General features: G+C 36.0%; 1 long non-coding RNA gene across 1 annotated transcript; it reads left to right on the top strand.

The window, feature by feature from the left end:
* The first annotated feature begins 11,194 nt into the window (after window positions 1-11,194).
* LOC138956557 (uncharacterized) lies at window positions 11,195-12,942 on the top strand. Its single transcript, XR_011452695.1, has 2 exons — window positions 11,195-11,600; window positions 11,714-12,942. It is a non-coding gene; the product is annotated as an uncharacterized lncRNA (long non-coding RNA).
* The last annotated feature ends 5,764 nt before the right edge of the window (window positions 12,943-18,706 follow it).

Below are 18,706 nucleotides of genomic sequence, written 5' to 3'. Positions count from 1 at the left end.
ATTATGTATATGCTGTCACTGAAGAATTCTCGAAATTGTATTTTAATGATAAAGTGATGTTAAAAGCTAGAGATTTTCGAAATTTTATGACAGATATGAAATATAGTCCACCCTGCTGTGTTCGATTTTGGCTGAACAAACTTGGTATTAGTATTGAAGAAAAAGTTTGGCTTAATGCAAAAGAAACAACAACAGAAACCAGACTAAAAGAATTACAGTGGAAGATATTACACAATATATACCCAACCAATATTCTCCTCTTAAAAATGGGACTCGCAAATAATGATAAATGTCCATACTGTATTGAACAAGTTGACTACATTGAACATTTCTTTTTCTATTGCAGTAAAATTCACCATTTGTGGAAGCATGTTGAAACATTGTTCTACAATCGATATAACATAGCAATTATTTTACAAGCAACAGATGTGCTGATTTGTGTGCGAGATAAGAATGGTTTGACACATGATATGTTTAAGTATCTTACCCATTTAATCTTGATTGGAAAAATGTGTATAAGTAAATTCAGATACGGGACACCCCTTGAAATATTATTTATTTTTCAAAGGGACTTAACCCTCAGGGGCCTGGTATAAGTTGAGTGTTAAAAAAGATTTGGTGTACTGGAAACTGAGCTAAAAAAAAAAAAAGAAAAAAGAAAAAAAAAAAAAAATCCTTAAAGACAGACATCCTCAAAGACAGACATCCATAAAGACAGACATTCATAAAGACAGCAATCCATCAAGACAGACATCCATTAAGACAGCAGCCCATAAAGACAGACATCCATAAAGACAGCCATACATAAAAACAGACATCCATAAAGACAGACATTTATAAAAAAAGACATCCATAAAGACAGCCATACATAAAGACAGACATTCATAAAGACAGCCATACATAAAGACAGACATCCATAAAGACTGACATCCAGAAAGACAGACATCCAGAAAGACAGACATCCGTTAAGACAGACATCCATTAAGACAGACATCCATTTAGACAGACATCCATAAAGACAGACATCCAATAAGACACACATCTTTAAAGACAGACATTCATAAAAACAGATATCCATAAAGACAGACATCCATAAAGACAGACATCCTTAAAGACAGACATGCATCAAGACAGACATCCTTAAAGACAGACATCCATTAAGACAGACATCCATAAAGACAGACATCCATTAAGACAGACATCCATACAGACATCCATTAAGACAGACATCCATTAAGACAGACATCCATTAAGATAGACATCCATTAAGACAAACATCCTTAGAGACAAACATCCATTAAGACAGACATCCATTAAGACAGACATCCATAAAGACAGCCATTCATAAAGACAGACATTCATTAAGACAGACATCCTTAAAGACAGAATCCATTAAGACAGACATCCATTAAGACAGACATCCATAAAGACAGCCATTTACAAAGACAGACATCCATAAAGACAGACATTCATAAAGACAGACATCCATAAAGACAACCATCCATAAAGTCAGCCATCCTTAAAGACAGACATCCTTAAAGATAGACATCCATTAAGACAGCCATCCATAAAGACAGACATCCATTAAGACAGACATCCATTAGGACAGACATCCTTTAAGACAGCCATACATAAAGAGAGACATCCATAAAGACAGACATCCATAAAGACAGACATTTATAAAGACAGACATCCATTAAGACAGACATTCATAAAGACAGATATCCATTAAGACAGACATCCTTAAAGACAGACATCCTCAAAGACAGACATCCATAAAGACAGACATTCATTAGGACAGACATCTATAAAGACAGACATTCATAAAGACAGACATTCATAAAGACAGACATCCATAAAGACAGACATCCATAAAGACAGACATTCATAAAGACAGAAATCCATTAAGAAAGACATCCATTAAGACAGACATTCATAAAAACAGATATCCATAAAGACAGACATCCATAAAGACAGACATCCTTAAGGACAGACATTCATAAAAACAGATATCCATAAAGACAGACATCCATAAAGACAGACATCCTTAAAGACAGACATCCATAAAGACAGACATCCTTAAAGACAGACATACATAAAGACAGACATCCATTAAGACAGACATCCATAAGAACAGACATCCATAAAGACAGACATTCATTAAGACAAACATCCTTAAAGACAGACATCCATTAAGACAGACATCCATTTAGACAGACATCCATAAAGACAGCCATTTATAAAGACAGACATCCATAAAGACAGACATCCATAAAGACAGACATCCATACAGACAGCCATTCATTAAGACCGACATCCATTAAGACAGACATCCATAATGACAGACATCCATCAAGACAGACATCCATAAAGACAGACATCCTTAAAGACAGACATCCATTAAGACAGCAATCCATAAAGACAGACATCCATCAAGACAGACATCTATTAAGACAGCAATCCATAAAGACAGACATCCATAAAGACAGACATCCATTAGGACAGACATTCATTAAGACAGACATCCATTAAGACAGCCATACATAAAGATAGACATCCACTAGGACAGACATCCATAAAGACTAACATCCATAAAGACAGACATCCATAAAGACAAACATCCATTAGGACAGACATACATAAAGACAGACATCCATTAAGACAGACATCCTTAAAGACAGACATCCTCAAAGACAGACATCCATAAAGACAGACATTCATAAAGACAGCAATTCATAAAGACAGACATCCTCAAAGACAGACATCCATAAAGACAGACATCCATAAAGACAGCCATACATAAAAACAGACATCCATAAAGACAGACATTCATAAAAAAAGACATCCATAAAGACAGCCATACATAAAGACAGACATCCATTAGGACAGCCATACATAAAGACAGCCATTCATAAAGACAGCCATACATAAAAACAGATATCCATAAAGACAGACATCCATAAAGACAGACATCCATAAAAACAGACATCCATTAAGACAGACATCCATAAAGACAGACATCCATTAAGACAGACATCCTTTAAGACAGACATCCTTTAAGACAGACATCCATAAAGACAGACATCTTTAAAGACAGACATTCATAAAGACAGACATCCATTAAGACAGACATCCTTTAAGACAGACATCCTTTAAGACAGACATCCATAAAGACAGACATCCATTAAGACAGACATCCATTAAGACAGACATCCATTAAGACAGACATCCATTAAGACAGACATCCATAAAGACAGACATCCATAAAGACAGACATCCATTAAGACAGACATCCATAAAGACAGACATCCATTAACACAGACATCCATTAAGATAGACATCCATTAAGACAGACATCTTGAAAGACAGACATCCTTAAAGACAGACATCCATTAAGACAGACATCCATTAAGACAGACATCCATTACGATAGACATCCATTAAGACAAACATCCATTAAGATAGACATCCATAAAGACAGACACCCATTAAGACAAACTTACATTAAGACAGACATCCATTAAGACAGACATCCATAAAGACAGCCATTCATAAAGACAGACATTCATTAAGACAGACATCCTTAAAGACAGACATCCATTAAGACAGACATCCATTAAGACAGACATCCATAAAGACAGCCATTTATAAAGACAGACATCCATAAAGACAGACATCCATAAAAACAGACATCCATAAAGACAGCCATTCATAAAGAAAGACATCCATTAAGACAGACATCCATAATGACAGACATCCATCAAGACAGACATCCATCAGGACAGACATTCATAAACAAAGACATCCATAAAGACAGCCATACAACAAGTCAGACATCCATAAAGACAGCCATACATAAAGACAGACATCCATAAAGACAGACATCCATAAAGACAGACATCCATTAGGACAGCCATACATAAAGACAAACATCCATAAAGACAGACATCCATAAAAACAGCCATTCATTAAGACAGACATTCATCAAACAGACATCCATTATGACAGACATTCATAAAAACAGACATCCATAAAGACAGACATCCATAAAGACAGACATTCATAAAAACAGACATCCATAAAGACAGACATTCATAAAAACAGACATCCATAAAGACAGACATACATAGAGACAGACATCGATAAAGACAGCCAAACATAAAGACAGACATCCATAAAGACAGACATCCCTTAAGACAGACATTCATTAAGACACACATCCCTTAAGACAGACATTCATTAAGACAGACATCCATTAGGACAGACATACATAAAGACAGACATTCATAAAAACAGACATCCATAAAGACAGCCATACATAAAGACAGACATCCATTAAGACATTAATCCATAAAGACAGACATCCATTAAGACAGCAATCCATAAAGACAGACATCCATAAAGACAGCCATACATAAAAACAGACATCCATAAAGACAGACATTCATTAAAACAGACATCCATAAAAACAGCCATACATAAAGACAGACATCCATAAAGACAGCCATACATAAAGACAGACATCCATAAAGACAGCCATACATAAAGACAGACATCCATAAAGACAGACATCCATTAAGACAGACATCCATAACGATAGACATCCATTAAGACAGACATCCTTAAAGACAGACATCCATAAAGACAGACATCCATTAAGACAGACATTCATTAAGACAGACATCCATTAAGATAGACATCCATTAAGACAAACATCCTTAGAGACAAACATCCATTAAGACAGACATCCATTAAGACAGACATCCATAAAGACAGCCATTCATAAAGACAGACATTCATTAAGACAGACATCCTTAAAGACAGACATCCATTAAGACAGACATCCATTAAGACAGACATTCATAAAGACAGCCATTTACAAAGACAGACATCCATAAAGACAGACATTCATAAAGACAGACATCCATAAAGACAACCATCCATAAAGTCAGCCATCCTTAAAGACAGACATCCTTAAAGATAGACATCCAATAAGACAGCCATCCATAAAGACAGACATCCATTAAGACAGACATCCATTAAGACAGACATCCATTAAGACAGCCATACATAAAGAGAGACATCCATAAAGACAGACATCCATAAAGACAGACATTTATAAAGACAGACATCCATTAAGACAGACATTCATAAAGACAGATATCCATTAAGACAGACATACATAGAGACAGACATCGATAAAGACAGCCAAACATAAAGACAGACATCCATAAAGACAGACATCCCTTAAGACAGACATTCATTAAGACACACATCCCTTAAGACAGACATTCATTAAGACAGACATCCATTAGGACAGACATACATAAAGACAGACATCCATAAAGACAGACATTCATAAAAACAGACATCCATAAAGACTGCCATACATAAAGACAGACATCCATTAGGACAGTAATCCATGAAGACAGACATCCATTAAGACAGCAATCCATTAAGACAGACATCCATAAAGACAGCCATACATAAAAACAGACATCCATAAAGACAGACATTCATTAAAACAGACATCCATAAAAACAGCCATACATAAAGACAGACATCCATAAAGACAGCCATACATAAAGACAGACATCCATAAAGACAGCCATACATAAAGACAGACATCCATAAAGACAGACATCCATAAAGACAGACATCCTTAAAGACAGACATCCATAAAGACAGACATCCTTAAAGACAGACATACATAAAGACAGACATCCATTAAGACAGACATCCATAAGAACAGACATCCATAAAGACAGACATCCATTAAGACAGACATCCATAAAGACAGACATCCATTAAGACAGACATCCATTAAGACAGACATCCATAAAGACAGCCATTCATAAAGACAGACATTCATTAAGACAGACATCCTTAAAGACAGACATCCATTAAGACAGACATCCATTAAGACAGACATCCATAAAGACAGCCATTTACAAAGACAGACATCCATAAAGACAGACATTCATAAAGACAGACATCCATAAAGACAACCATCCATAAAGTCAGCCATCCTTAAAGACAGACATCCTTAAAGATAGACATCCATTAAGACAGCCATCCATAAAGACAGACATCCATTAAGACAGACATCCATTAAGACAGACATCCATTAAGACAGCCATACATAAAGAGAGACATCCATAAAGACAGACATCCATAAAGACAGACATTTATAAAGACAGACATCCATTAAGACAGACATTCATAAAGACAGATATCCATTAAGACAGACATCCTTAAAGACAGACATCCTCAAAGACAGACATCCATAAAGACAGACATTCATTAAGACAGACATCTATAAAGACAGACATTCATAAAGACAGACATTCATAAAGACAGACATCCATAAAGACAGACATCCATAAAGACAGACATTCATAAAGACAGAAATCCATTAAGAAAGACATCCATTAAGACAGACATTCATAAAGACAGACATCCATTAAGACAGACATCCATTAAAACAGACATCCCTAAAGACAGACATTCATAAAAACAGATATCCATAAAGACAGACATCCATAAAGACAGACATCCTTAAAGACAGACATCCATCAAGACAGACATCCTTGAAGACAGACATCCATTAAGACAGACATCCATTAAGACAGACATCCATTAAGACAGACATTCATAAAGACAGACATTCATTAAGACAAACATCCTTAAAGACAGACATCCATTAAGACAGACATCCATTTAGACAGACATCCATTAAGACAGCCATACATAAAGATAGACATCCACTAGGACAGACATCCATAAAGACTGACATCCATAAAGACAGACATCCATAAAGACAAACATCCATTAGGACAGACATACATAAAGACAGACATCCATTAAGACAGACATCCTTAAAGACAGACATCCTCAAAGACAGATATCCATAAAGACAGACATTCATAAAGACAGCAATCCATAAAGACAGACATCCATTAAGACAGCAGCCCATAAAGACAGACATCCATAAAGACAGCCATACATAAAAACAGACATCCATAAAGACAGACATTCATAAAAAAAGACATCCATAAAGACAGCCATACATAAAGACAGACATCCATTAGGACAGCCATACATAAAGACAGACATTCATAAAGACAGCCATACATAAAAACAGATATCCATAAAGACAGACATCCATAAAGACAGACATCCATAAGAACAGACATCCATTAAGACAGACATCCATAAAGACAGACATCCATAAAGACAGCCATCCATTAAGACAGACATCCATTAAGACAGACATCCATTAAGACAGACATCTTTAAAGACAGACATTCATAAAAACAGATATCCATAAAGACAGACATCCATAAAGACAGACATCCATTAAGACAGACATCCATAAAGACAGACATCCATAAAGACAGCCATCCATTAAGACAGACATCCATTAAGACAGACATCCATTAAGACAGACATCCATTAAGACAGACATCCATAAAGACAGACATCCATAAAGACAGACATCCATTAAGACAGACATCCATAAAGACAGACATCCATAAAGACAGACATCCATTAAGATAGACATCCATTAAGACAGACATCTTGAAAGACAGACATCCTTAAAGACAGACATCCATTAAGACAGACATCCATCAAGACAGACATCCATTAAGATAGACATCTATTAAGACAAACATCCTTATAGACAAACATCCATTAAGATAGACATCCATAAAGACAGACACCCATTAAGACAAACTTACATTAAGACAGACATCCATTAAGACAGACATCCATAAAGACAGCCATTCATAAAGACAGACATTCATTAAGACAGACATCCTTAAAGACAGACATCCATTAAGACAGACATCCATTAAGACAGACATCCATAAAGACAGCCATTTATAAAGACAGACATCCATAAAGACAGACATCCATAAAAACAGACATCCATAAAGACAGCCATTCATAAAGAAAGACATCCATTAAGACAGACATCCATAATGACAGACATCCATCAAGACAGACATCCATCAGGACAGACATTCATAAACAAAGACATCCATAAAGACAGCCATACAAAAAGTCAGACATCCATAAAGACAGCCATACATAAAGACAGACATCCTTAAAGACAGACATCCATAAAGACAGACATCCATTAGGACAGCCATACATAAAGACAGACATCCATAAAGACAGACATCCATAAAAACAGCCATCCATTAAGACAGACATTCATCAAACAGACATCCATTATGACAGACATTCATAAAAACAGACATCCATAAAGACAGACATCCATAAAGACAGACATTCATAAAAACAGACATCCATAAAGACAGACATTCATAAAAACAGACATCCATAAAGACAGACATACATAGAGACAGACATCGATAAAGACAGCCAAACATAAAGACAGACATCCATAAAGACAGACATCCCTTAAGACAGACATTCATTAAGACACACATCCCTTAAGACAGACATTCATTAAGACAGACATCCATTAGGACAGACATACATAAAGACAGACATCCATAAAGACAGACATTCATAAAAACAGACATCCATAAAGACAGCCATACATAAAGACAGACATCCATTAAGACAGTAATCCATAAAGACAGACATCCATTAAGACAGCAATCCATAAAGACAGACATCCATAAAGACAGCCATACATAAAAACAGACATCCATAAAGACAGACATTCATTAAAACAGACATCCATAAAAACAGCCATACATAAAGACAGACATCCATAAAGACAGCCATACATAAAGACAGACATCCATAAAGACAGCCATACATAAAGACAGACATCCATAAAGACAGACATCCATTAAGACAGACATCCATAACGATAGACATCCATTAAGACAGACATCCTTAAAGACAGACATCCATAAAAACAGACATCCATCAAGACAGACATCCATTAAGACAGACATCCATTAAGATAGACATCCATTAAGACAGACATCCTTAAAGACAAACATCCATTAAGATAGACATCCATAAAGACAGACATCCATTAAGACAAACATCCATTAAGACAGACATCCATTAAGACAGACATCCATTAAGACAGACATCCATAAAGACAGACATTCATAAAAACAGACATCCATAAAGACAGACATCCATTAAGACAGACATCCATTAAGACAGATATACATAAAGACAGACATCCATAAAGACAGACATTCATAAAAAGAGACATCCATAAAGACAGCCATACATAAATACAGACATCCATAAAGACAGCCATACATAAAGACAGACATCCATAAAGACAGACATCCATTAAGACAGACATCCATTAGGACAGCCATACATAAAAACAGACATCCATAAAGACAGACATCCATAAAAACAGCCATCCATTAAGACAGACATCCATAAAGACAGACATCCATAAGGACAGACATTCATAAAAACAGATATCCATAAAGACAGACATCCATAAAGACAGACATCCATAAGAACAGACATCCATAAAGACAGACATTCATAAAACCAGACATCCATAAAGACAGACATACATAGAGACAGACACCGATAAAGACAGCCAAACATAAAGACAGACATCCATAAAGACAGACACCCCTTAAGACAGACATTCATTAAGACAGACATCTCTTAAGACAGACATTCATTAAGACAGACATCCATTAGGACAGACATACATAAAGACAGACATCCATAAAGACAGACATTCATAAAAACAGACATCCATAAAGACAGCCATACATAAAGACAGACATCCATTAAGACAGTAATCCATAAAGACAGACATCCATTAAGACAGCAATCCATAAAGACAGACATCCATAAAGACAGCCATACATAAAAACAGACATCCATAATGACAGACATTCATTAAAACAGACATCCATAAAGACAGCCATACATAAAGACAGACATCCATACAGACAGCCATACATAATGACAGACATCCATAAAGACAGCCACAAATAAAGACAGACATCCATAAAGACAGACATCCATTAAGACAGACATCCATTAAGATAGACATCCATTAAGACAGACATCCTTAAAGACAGACATCCATAAAAACAGACATCCATAAAGACAGACATCCATTAAGACAGACATCCATTAAGATAGACATCCATTAAGACAGACATCCTTAAAGACAAACATCCATTAAGATAGACATCCATAAAGACAGACATCCATTAAGACAAACATCCATTAAGACAGACATCCATTAAGACAGACATCCATTAAGACAGACATCCATAAAGACAGACATTTATAAAAACAGACATCCATAAAGACAGACATCCATTAAGACAGACATCCATTAAGACAGATATACATAAAGACAGACATCCAAAAAGACAGACATTCATAAAAACAGACATCCATAAAGACAGCCATATGTCACAAACTCTGCCCAAGTCCAGCCATGACTTATTTGGTAATTCGTGCATGAGCTGGGTTTCGTGCGGTTTTGGCTCAGATGGGTGCCTATACAGTGACTCGGTGTGTGTCCGTGGATATGGACAGCCAATCGCGGGAGGGTATTCACGCACGGGGTGGTGCGTGAACGAGTCACAGGCTCGAAGGTCACTGCTGTGTAAAACTGTGAAGAGAACGGATGGTTGATGTGAATGCTCTATCCGGCCGACCGGCGTGTTGATGTTTTATACAACCCCGGAGACAAGTTGTGTTCCAGCTGTCTTGGTGTGGCTTCAAGGGTTCTACGGGTGGTCAGTCCTCGAACGGCAAGGTGTGTTGAAATTCTGTAGTTTTTCTCTCCTTCCGTGCTCAGGGTCAAAATTTGTTGGTTCGGTAGTGTTTGTGTATGAGAGAGGTTTAGTTTTTTAGTTTCCTTGGTTGGTGTCATTTTATGTGTTGGGTGTCGGGGGTAGAAAGGGGAGAGGGGGGATGGGAAACGAGGGAAAGGGGGTGGACAGTTTTTTATTGTGCAAGAAGTGTGGAGAGCGAGTAGGCTGGTGGAGAGAAGAAAAGAGGTGTCAGCAGTTGCTGCGAGTGAACTTATGTGTGGGAAGGATTTATTTTATGGAGGGTGAATTTAAGGTAGAGAGCGTTAACTCCAGAGAATGAGTCGTGTAGTAGGTGCAAGTACGGAAAAGTGAACACGAGGTACGGGAGGTGTAAACGGGAGTTCACTGTCAAGACAGAAGACGGGGTGTTGGTTGTAAATATGTGACGTCATCACGGGTAGAGAAAGAGGGAAGAACGAGGGGCCACTATGTAATATGACTTAAATTCATAAGGTGTGAGGGAAGTGGCGTGGTTGTGAAGGGGCTGCTTGTAAATGGTTGGGTCAAATAATGGAATAGGAATTGTTTATTATGGGGGCAGCCATGTTGTTTTGATTTGGTGAAATGGGAGTTGTAAATACTTTGAACATTTATATTGATGATGGTGTATTTACAATTGTATAAAAGTAAAGGCTGTAATTAGGTATTTAAGTGAGTGGAAAGTGTAAGAATTATTACATAATTGGTCATGTTGGGACTCTGGTATTTTGATAATGATGTTGGTTAAAGTTAAATAGTAACTTTGATGAGATGGCCAGGGTGGTTAATTAAGTAGTTAATTATGGTAATTAATGAGTAATTAAGTAAAGAGGGGACTTTGTAAGTCGATGAAAATGGAAATTATGGGAAGTCAAACGAGGGAAATATTGTTGTTAGAGTCAATTTATGGACTTGGTGGATAAGGGGAGATAATTAAGTATTGTTGGAGGAACAAGTAGTTATACTTGGCTTTTGTTCCTACGACAGCGTTCAAGCATAGAAGCGGGGCTGTGGGAGAGTCCAAGCCAGGAGAGACGAACGACACAGGGGACAGCATGAGTTTCCGGGTGCAAGAAGCTTCCGGCTCTATACCCGGGAGGAAGGCGTGTTAGTTGGTGGGGTGTTTGACCACCGGTGTGTCGCAAGTGTGAGCTGTGGAGGTGAGGTGGCCCACCGTCAGTGGGTAAAGTGGTGGAAGGTGCTGGCATTCTATTGCCACGAGCAGTCTGTGCACAAGAATATATTATGGCATCTGTGTGCCTTGAGTTATGCAGATGTGGCTTCAACAAGCATTGTGACCTATAAGTGAGTTTAAACACATTAAAGACAAAGAGATTTTGCAAGTGTTAGAGGAAACTAGGTAGAAATTGACTATTAATTAAATATTAGGTTATTAACTTAGTACCAGGCCTGGTTAATTACATTTTAACGGGACTAATTTGGAGTGTCTTTATTGTTTTCTTTGAGCGACGTTGATTTTGTGGATCGGCGAGATGTGAACTGGACTTGGTTGTGAAACGTCGTGATCATTACGCACGAAGAGAAAAGTATGTAGTGATATGGTAATTTGTTGTTATGAAGTAAGGTTGTTACGTGGTGGATTAATGTGAATGTGTTATTGATGAATTAATGTTCGTACCATTTATTGTGTTGAAATAAGTGGAAGAGAATTGAGGGTTTTGTTATTTAAAGTTAAGTTAATTAGTATTACTGGTGGCTGGGCCTACTGGTTTCATGTGTAGCTGCGTTTGGCGTTGATCTTTTGCATCAAGGTTGAAGGCAGTGTAGCAGAAACGTTGGTAGTCCCTATCACGAGGTATTAGTGTAAATGTAAGTTAGAAATAATAGTTAGTTAATAAATAACGGGGTTAATTGATTACTGTAGGTGAAGATAAGCGGATTTTGAGTTGAGATAGATTTATAAAGAGACTTTTTGATTTTTCGGGATCAGGGAATTAAGGTGGTAGGTGGTAATATTTAGGGATATTTACAGTTCTTTTAGTATCAAGTTATAAATTCTTATAGCCATTTTGTTTTGTTAAACTTTAAGATAATTCTTCCTTCTTCATCTATCTTTGATTTTGAGCGATTGTGATTGGATGTGAATGTGAATGCGGTGTTGTCGTGTGTGTAAATAATAAACTTTGGTTTGAATGTTGCCTGGTTGTGGAGTCAGTGATTAGAGTAAGAGTGGTTGACTGTGTCTGAGTGTTTTGTACGTTAAAAGGTATTCCTATACCTCTCCCAAAACTTAGGGGAGTTACACCATACATAAAGACAGACATCCGTTAGGACAGCCATTCATTAAGACAGACATCCATAAAGACAGACATCCATTAAGACAGACATCCATTAAGACAGACATCCATTAACTAGACAGCCATACATAAAGACAGACATCCATAAAGACTGACATCCAAAAAGACAGACATCCATAAAGACAGACATCCATTAAGACAGACATTCATAAAGACAGACATTCATTAAGACAGACATCCTTAAAGACAGACATCCTCAAAGACAGACATCCATAAAGAAAGACATTCATAAAGACAGACATCTATAAAGACAGACATCTATTAAGACAGCCATACATAAAGACAGCCATCCATAAAGACAGACATCCATAAAAACAGCCATCCATTAAGACAGACATTCATAAAGACAGACATCCATTAAGACAGACATTCATAAAAACAGACATCCATAAAGACAGACATTCATAAAAACAGACATCCATCAAGACAGACATCCATAAAGACAGACATCGATAAAGACATCCAAACATAAAGACAGACATCCATAAAGACAGACATCCCTTAAGACAGACATTCATTAAGACAGACATCCCTTAAGACAGACATTCATTAAGACAGACATCCATTAGGACAGACATACATAAAGACAGACATCCATAAAGACTGACATTCATAAAAACAGACATCCATAAAGACAGCCATACATAAAGACAGACATCCATTAAGACAGTAATCCATAAAGACAGACATCCATTAAGACAGCAATCCATAAAGACAGACATTCATAAACACAGCCATACATAAAAACAGACACCCATAAAGACAGACATTCATTAAAACAGACATCCATAAAGACAGCCATACATAAAGACAGACATCCATAAAGACAGCCATACATAAAGACAGACATCCATAAAGACAGCCATACATAAAGACAGACATCCATAAAGACAGACATCCATTAAGACAGACATCCATTAAGATAGACATCCATTAAGACAGACATATTTAAAGACAGACATCCATAAAAACAGACATCCATTAAGACAGACATCCATTAAGACAGACATCCATTAAGATAGACATCCATTAAGACAGACATCCTTAAAGACAAACATCCATTAAGATAGACATCCATAAAGACAGACATCCATTAAGACAAACATCCATTAAGACAGACATCCATAAAGACAGACATCCATAAAGACAGACATCCATAAAAACAGACATCCATTAAGACAGACATCCATAAAGATAGACATCCATTAAGACAGACATCCTTAAAGACAAACATCCATTAAGATAGACATCCATTAAGACAGACATCCATTAAGACAGACATACATAAAGACAGACATCCATAAAGACAGACATTTATAAAAACAGACATCCATAAAGACAGCCATCCATAAAGACAGACATCCATTAGGACAGACATTCATTAAGACAGACATCCATAAAGACAGACATCCATTAGGACAGACGTCCTTAAAGACAGACATCATTAAAGACAAACATCCATTAAGACAGACATCCATTAAGACAGACATTCATTAAGACAAACATCCATAAAGACAGACATCCATTAAGACAGCCATACATAAAGACAGACATCCATAAAGACAGACATCCATAAAGACAGACATCCATTAAGACAGACATTCATAAAGACATTCTTCAGTTTCCTGTCAGAGCATGGGACAAATTATTCTCCTAAAAAAAAGTGTTGGTGGTAAAGCAGAATTAGTGTTTAAAACCGACAGAATTTTGTGTTTAAAAATTACATTTGGAAACGATTTGTTTTTTTATTTTGTGAATATATATTTTCCTAATAAATCTTTGGAAAAAATCAATTGTGGGCACAAGTTAATTCGTGTTTTGAAGAATTCGAAGGCGAGAAAATAATTTGTGGGGATTTCAATTGTGTTTTGTGACATGGTCTCAGTACCACATTCAGATCTGACATCACCGATTAATTGAGTTGAAAATTCAGTTTGTGAACATAGTACGCGGACCTTCTTACTGGAAATTTAATAATCAGTTATTGCGAGACATAGGTTTTGTTGATTTAATGAATAATTTGATTGATGCATTTTTGTTGCAAAATAAATGTTTAGGTGATTCTTTAAAATGGGAATTATTAAAAATTCAAATGCGGGAATTTTGCACAGCCTATGCAGCAGGAAGAAAGCGAAAACAAAATAATTCCCAGCTTTCTCTTCAGAAGGTTTTGGATAAAACGGACATTCTTTTAGCAAATAATCCAGAAGATCTGAATCTGTTAATGAACAGAGAAAAAATTAAAATAGAGCTTGAGGTATTTTCATTGGAAGAAGCCCAGAGTGCCAAGTTCGCTTTCGCGTTCAGTTCATAGAAGAAGGTGAGAAGAACACAAAGTATTTTTTGAATTTGGAAAAAAAGTAAAGCTAACATGAAAATTATGGATCGTTTACAGACAGACGACGGGAGGGTATTTAATACACAGAAAGAGATTATGAAAGAACAAGTACGATTTTTTAAAGACTCATATGAAAAAAGCGCGGAATTTAACCAGATGAGCGCAAACGAATTTGTACAAGATTTAAATATACCATTTCTCTCCAATGACCAAAAAGGTGAATTGGACTCGGAGATTACCGCGAAGGAATTAACTATTGCCCTTAAATTATTAAATAACGATTCAGCCCCAGGTCTTGATGGCCTCACTACCTGTTTTTATAAAGTATTTTGGTTGAAGATAAGGGATGTAGTTCATGCCTCATTTGTAGCATCATTTGTTAATGGCGAATTATCGCCCACTCAAAAACAAGCTGTCCTGACCTTAATTCATAAAGGTAAAGATTTACCTAGGGACGATCTCGGCAATTGGAGACCAATATCTCTGACAAATACAGATTACAAGATAATTGCAAAATGTTTAGCAATGCGACTTTCCACTGTAATAGGTGATATTATACATGAAAATCAAGTTGGCTTTATGAAAGGAAGAAAAATAAGTAACATGATTAGACTCATTGATGATACCATAGATATTATGAACACAATGGATAAACCTGGAGTTTTATTAGCAGTTGACTTTCGACGTGCATTTGATTCCATATCCAAAGATTATATTTTGTTTGCATTTGATAAATTTGGTTTTGGGGATAATTTAAAAAAATGGGCTTCTGTCCTGATGAACAATAGTCAAAGTTGTATTAATTATACAGGGTGGATATCCGAACCTTTTCCTGTGGAAACTGGCATTCGCCAAGGATGTCCATTCTCTCCAATGGCTTTTGTTATTGCCCTTGAAATGTTGGCGATCAAGATTCGTTCTGATGAAGCTATTAAGGGTATCCATCTGCCTATGTCACCCTTTGAGGTATCACCCATCACGGTCCTAAAACTGTTATTATATGCTGATGACGTCACTCTTTTTTTGCATGATAGAATAGATCTAGAAAGGGCGTTATACATTTTGAATATATTTAAACGTTTTTCAAACTTGGAAGTGAATGTTAACAAAACGGAAGCCATGTGGATAGGGTCCAAAAAGTTGTGTACAGATCAGTATTTTGGTCTTAAATGGAAATGTAAAGTAAAAATTGTTGGAATTATTTTTTCAAACAATATACCCGCATCGTCTTTAGAGGAAAACTGGTCAAAGAAAATTCAACGAATACAACAAATAATCGCCAATTGGTCAAAAAGAAATTTAAGTATACAAGGTAAAATTTGTATTGTTAAAACCTTTCTTATATCTCAATTCGTTTATATTTTCCAGTCTCTGGCAGTACCTCATCATGTTCTACATCATATTAATTCCATTTTGTTTAGGTTTATTTGGAAGAAAAAGTATTCAAATACGCGCGCATTTGAAAAAGTAAGACGAACAGTTATGTGCAAAGAAAAAGATTATGGTGGTTTAAATATGATAAACGTAGTAGGTATGCACAACTCATTTATGATTTCCTGGCTTGTTAATTTGCAAAACTCCACACAAAAGTATTGGTCTGTTATTCCAAGATATTGTCTGTCATGTCTGGGCATTGGTTTATCGTGCTTTGACTCAAATGCATCTTCGAAAACGATGAATGGCCTCAATAGTTGCAGATCATTGTTTTGGAAACAAGTGTTATTGACTTGGCTTGACAATAAAAGTGTTTTCTGTGAAAAGTATGATTTTGCACCAGTAATATTAAAGGACCAATGCATTTGGAACAATATGAATATTCAATTTAAACATAAATGCCTATTTTTTAAAGATTTTATAAAACATAATATCTCATTTGTAAAGGATGTTATGAATGAAAATGGTATTATTATTTCTTTTGAAGATTTATGTCAAAAAGTGGGTTATAAACCATCCAGACAGTTTGAATACAATGCATTATGCACAGCACTTAAATCCAGACGTACAGACACATTACCATATCAATATTTTACATTGCAGGATTTCATTGTTAACGGTGGTAATATAAGAGCAAAGTTTATAAGAAAATGTTTAGTTGATCTTGATGTCCAGATTCCGAGTGCCTGTGATTTTTGAAAACGAAAACATAATGTAGATTTGGATAAGAGAAACTGGTTACTGGCCGTTAACAGCACAAAAGAAGAAAGATTACGTCTGCTGCACTGGAAACTATTACATAGAATATATCCAACCAATATTTTATTAAACAAAATGGGATTACGAACATCGAATAAGTGTGAAGTTTGTAATGAATTAGACACCCTTGAACATTTCTTTTTTAGTTGCCAAGAGGTGATGAAGGGTTGGAAAATATGTAAAGATTTTGTGTATAAGAAAATACATGTTGCCATCATTTTGAATGAAGAAAATGTATTTTTGGGTTATTTTAGGGAAAGTTTGAAAAGTGATTATATTTACTTTGTGAATTATTGTATTTTAATTACCAAAATGACCATTGGAAAATTTAGATATGGGAAAAAGTTAGATTTGGGTGTATTATTGGAAACTGAGCTGAACATTAGGAATACATTTATGTTATGATTACTTTTATGTATTTATTTATTTAAACATATTAGTTTACTGATAAGGTTTAAAATTAAAAAAAATAAATAAATAAAAGACAGACATCCTTAAAGACAGACATCCTCAAAGACAGACATCCATAAAGTGAGACATCCATAAAAACAGCCATCCATTAAGACAGACATTCATAAAGACAGACATCCATTAAGACAGACATTCATAAAAACAGACATTCATAAAGACAGACATCCATAAAGACAGACATTCATAAAAACAGACATCCATAAAGACAGACATTCATAAAAACAGACATCCATAAAGACAGACATACATCACACTACATTGGGTGTGCACGTTAAAGATCCCACGATTGACAAAAGGGTCTTTCCTGGCAAAATTGCTTAGGCACAGTTAATAATTGTCTACCTATACCCGTGTGACTTGGAATAATAGGCCGTGAAAGGTAAATATGCGCCGAAATGGCTGCAATCTACTGGCCGTATAAAATTTCATCTCACACGGCATCACTGCAGAGCGCCTAGAACTGTACCCACGGAATATGCGCGATATAAGACTCATTGATTGATTGATTGATAAAGACAGACATCGATAAAGACAGCCAAACATAAAGACAGACATCCATAAAGACAGACATTCCTTAAGACAGACATTCATTAGGACAGACA

This window comes from Littorina saxatilis, unplaced genomic scaffold, assembly GCF_037325665.1.
Source record: "Littorina saxatilis isolate snail1 unplaced genomic scaffold, US_GU_Lsax_2.0 scaffold_980, whole genome shotgun sequence".
Classification (NCBI taxonomy): domain Eukaryota; kingdom Metazoa; phylum Mollusca; class Gastropoda; order Littorinimorpha; family Littorinidae; genus Littorina; species Littorina saxatilis.
Note: the sequence above shows the minus strand (reverse complement) of the source record. Positions and strands in the feature narration are given on the sequence as shown.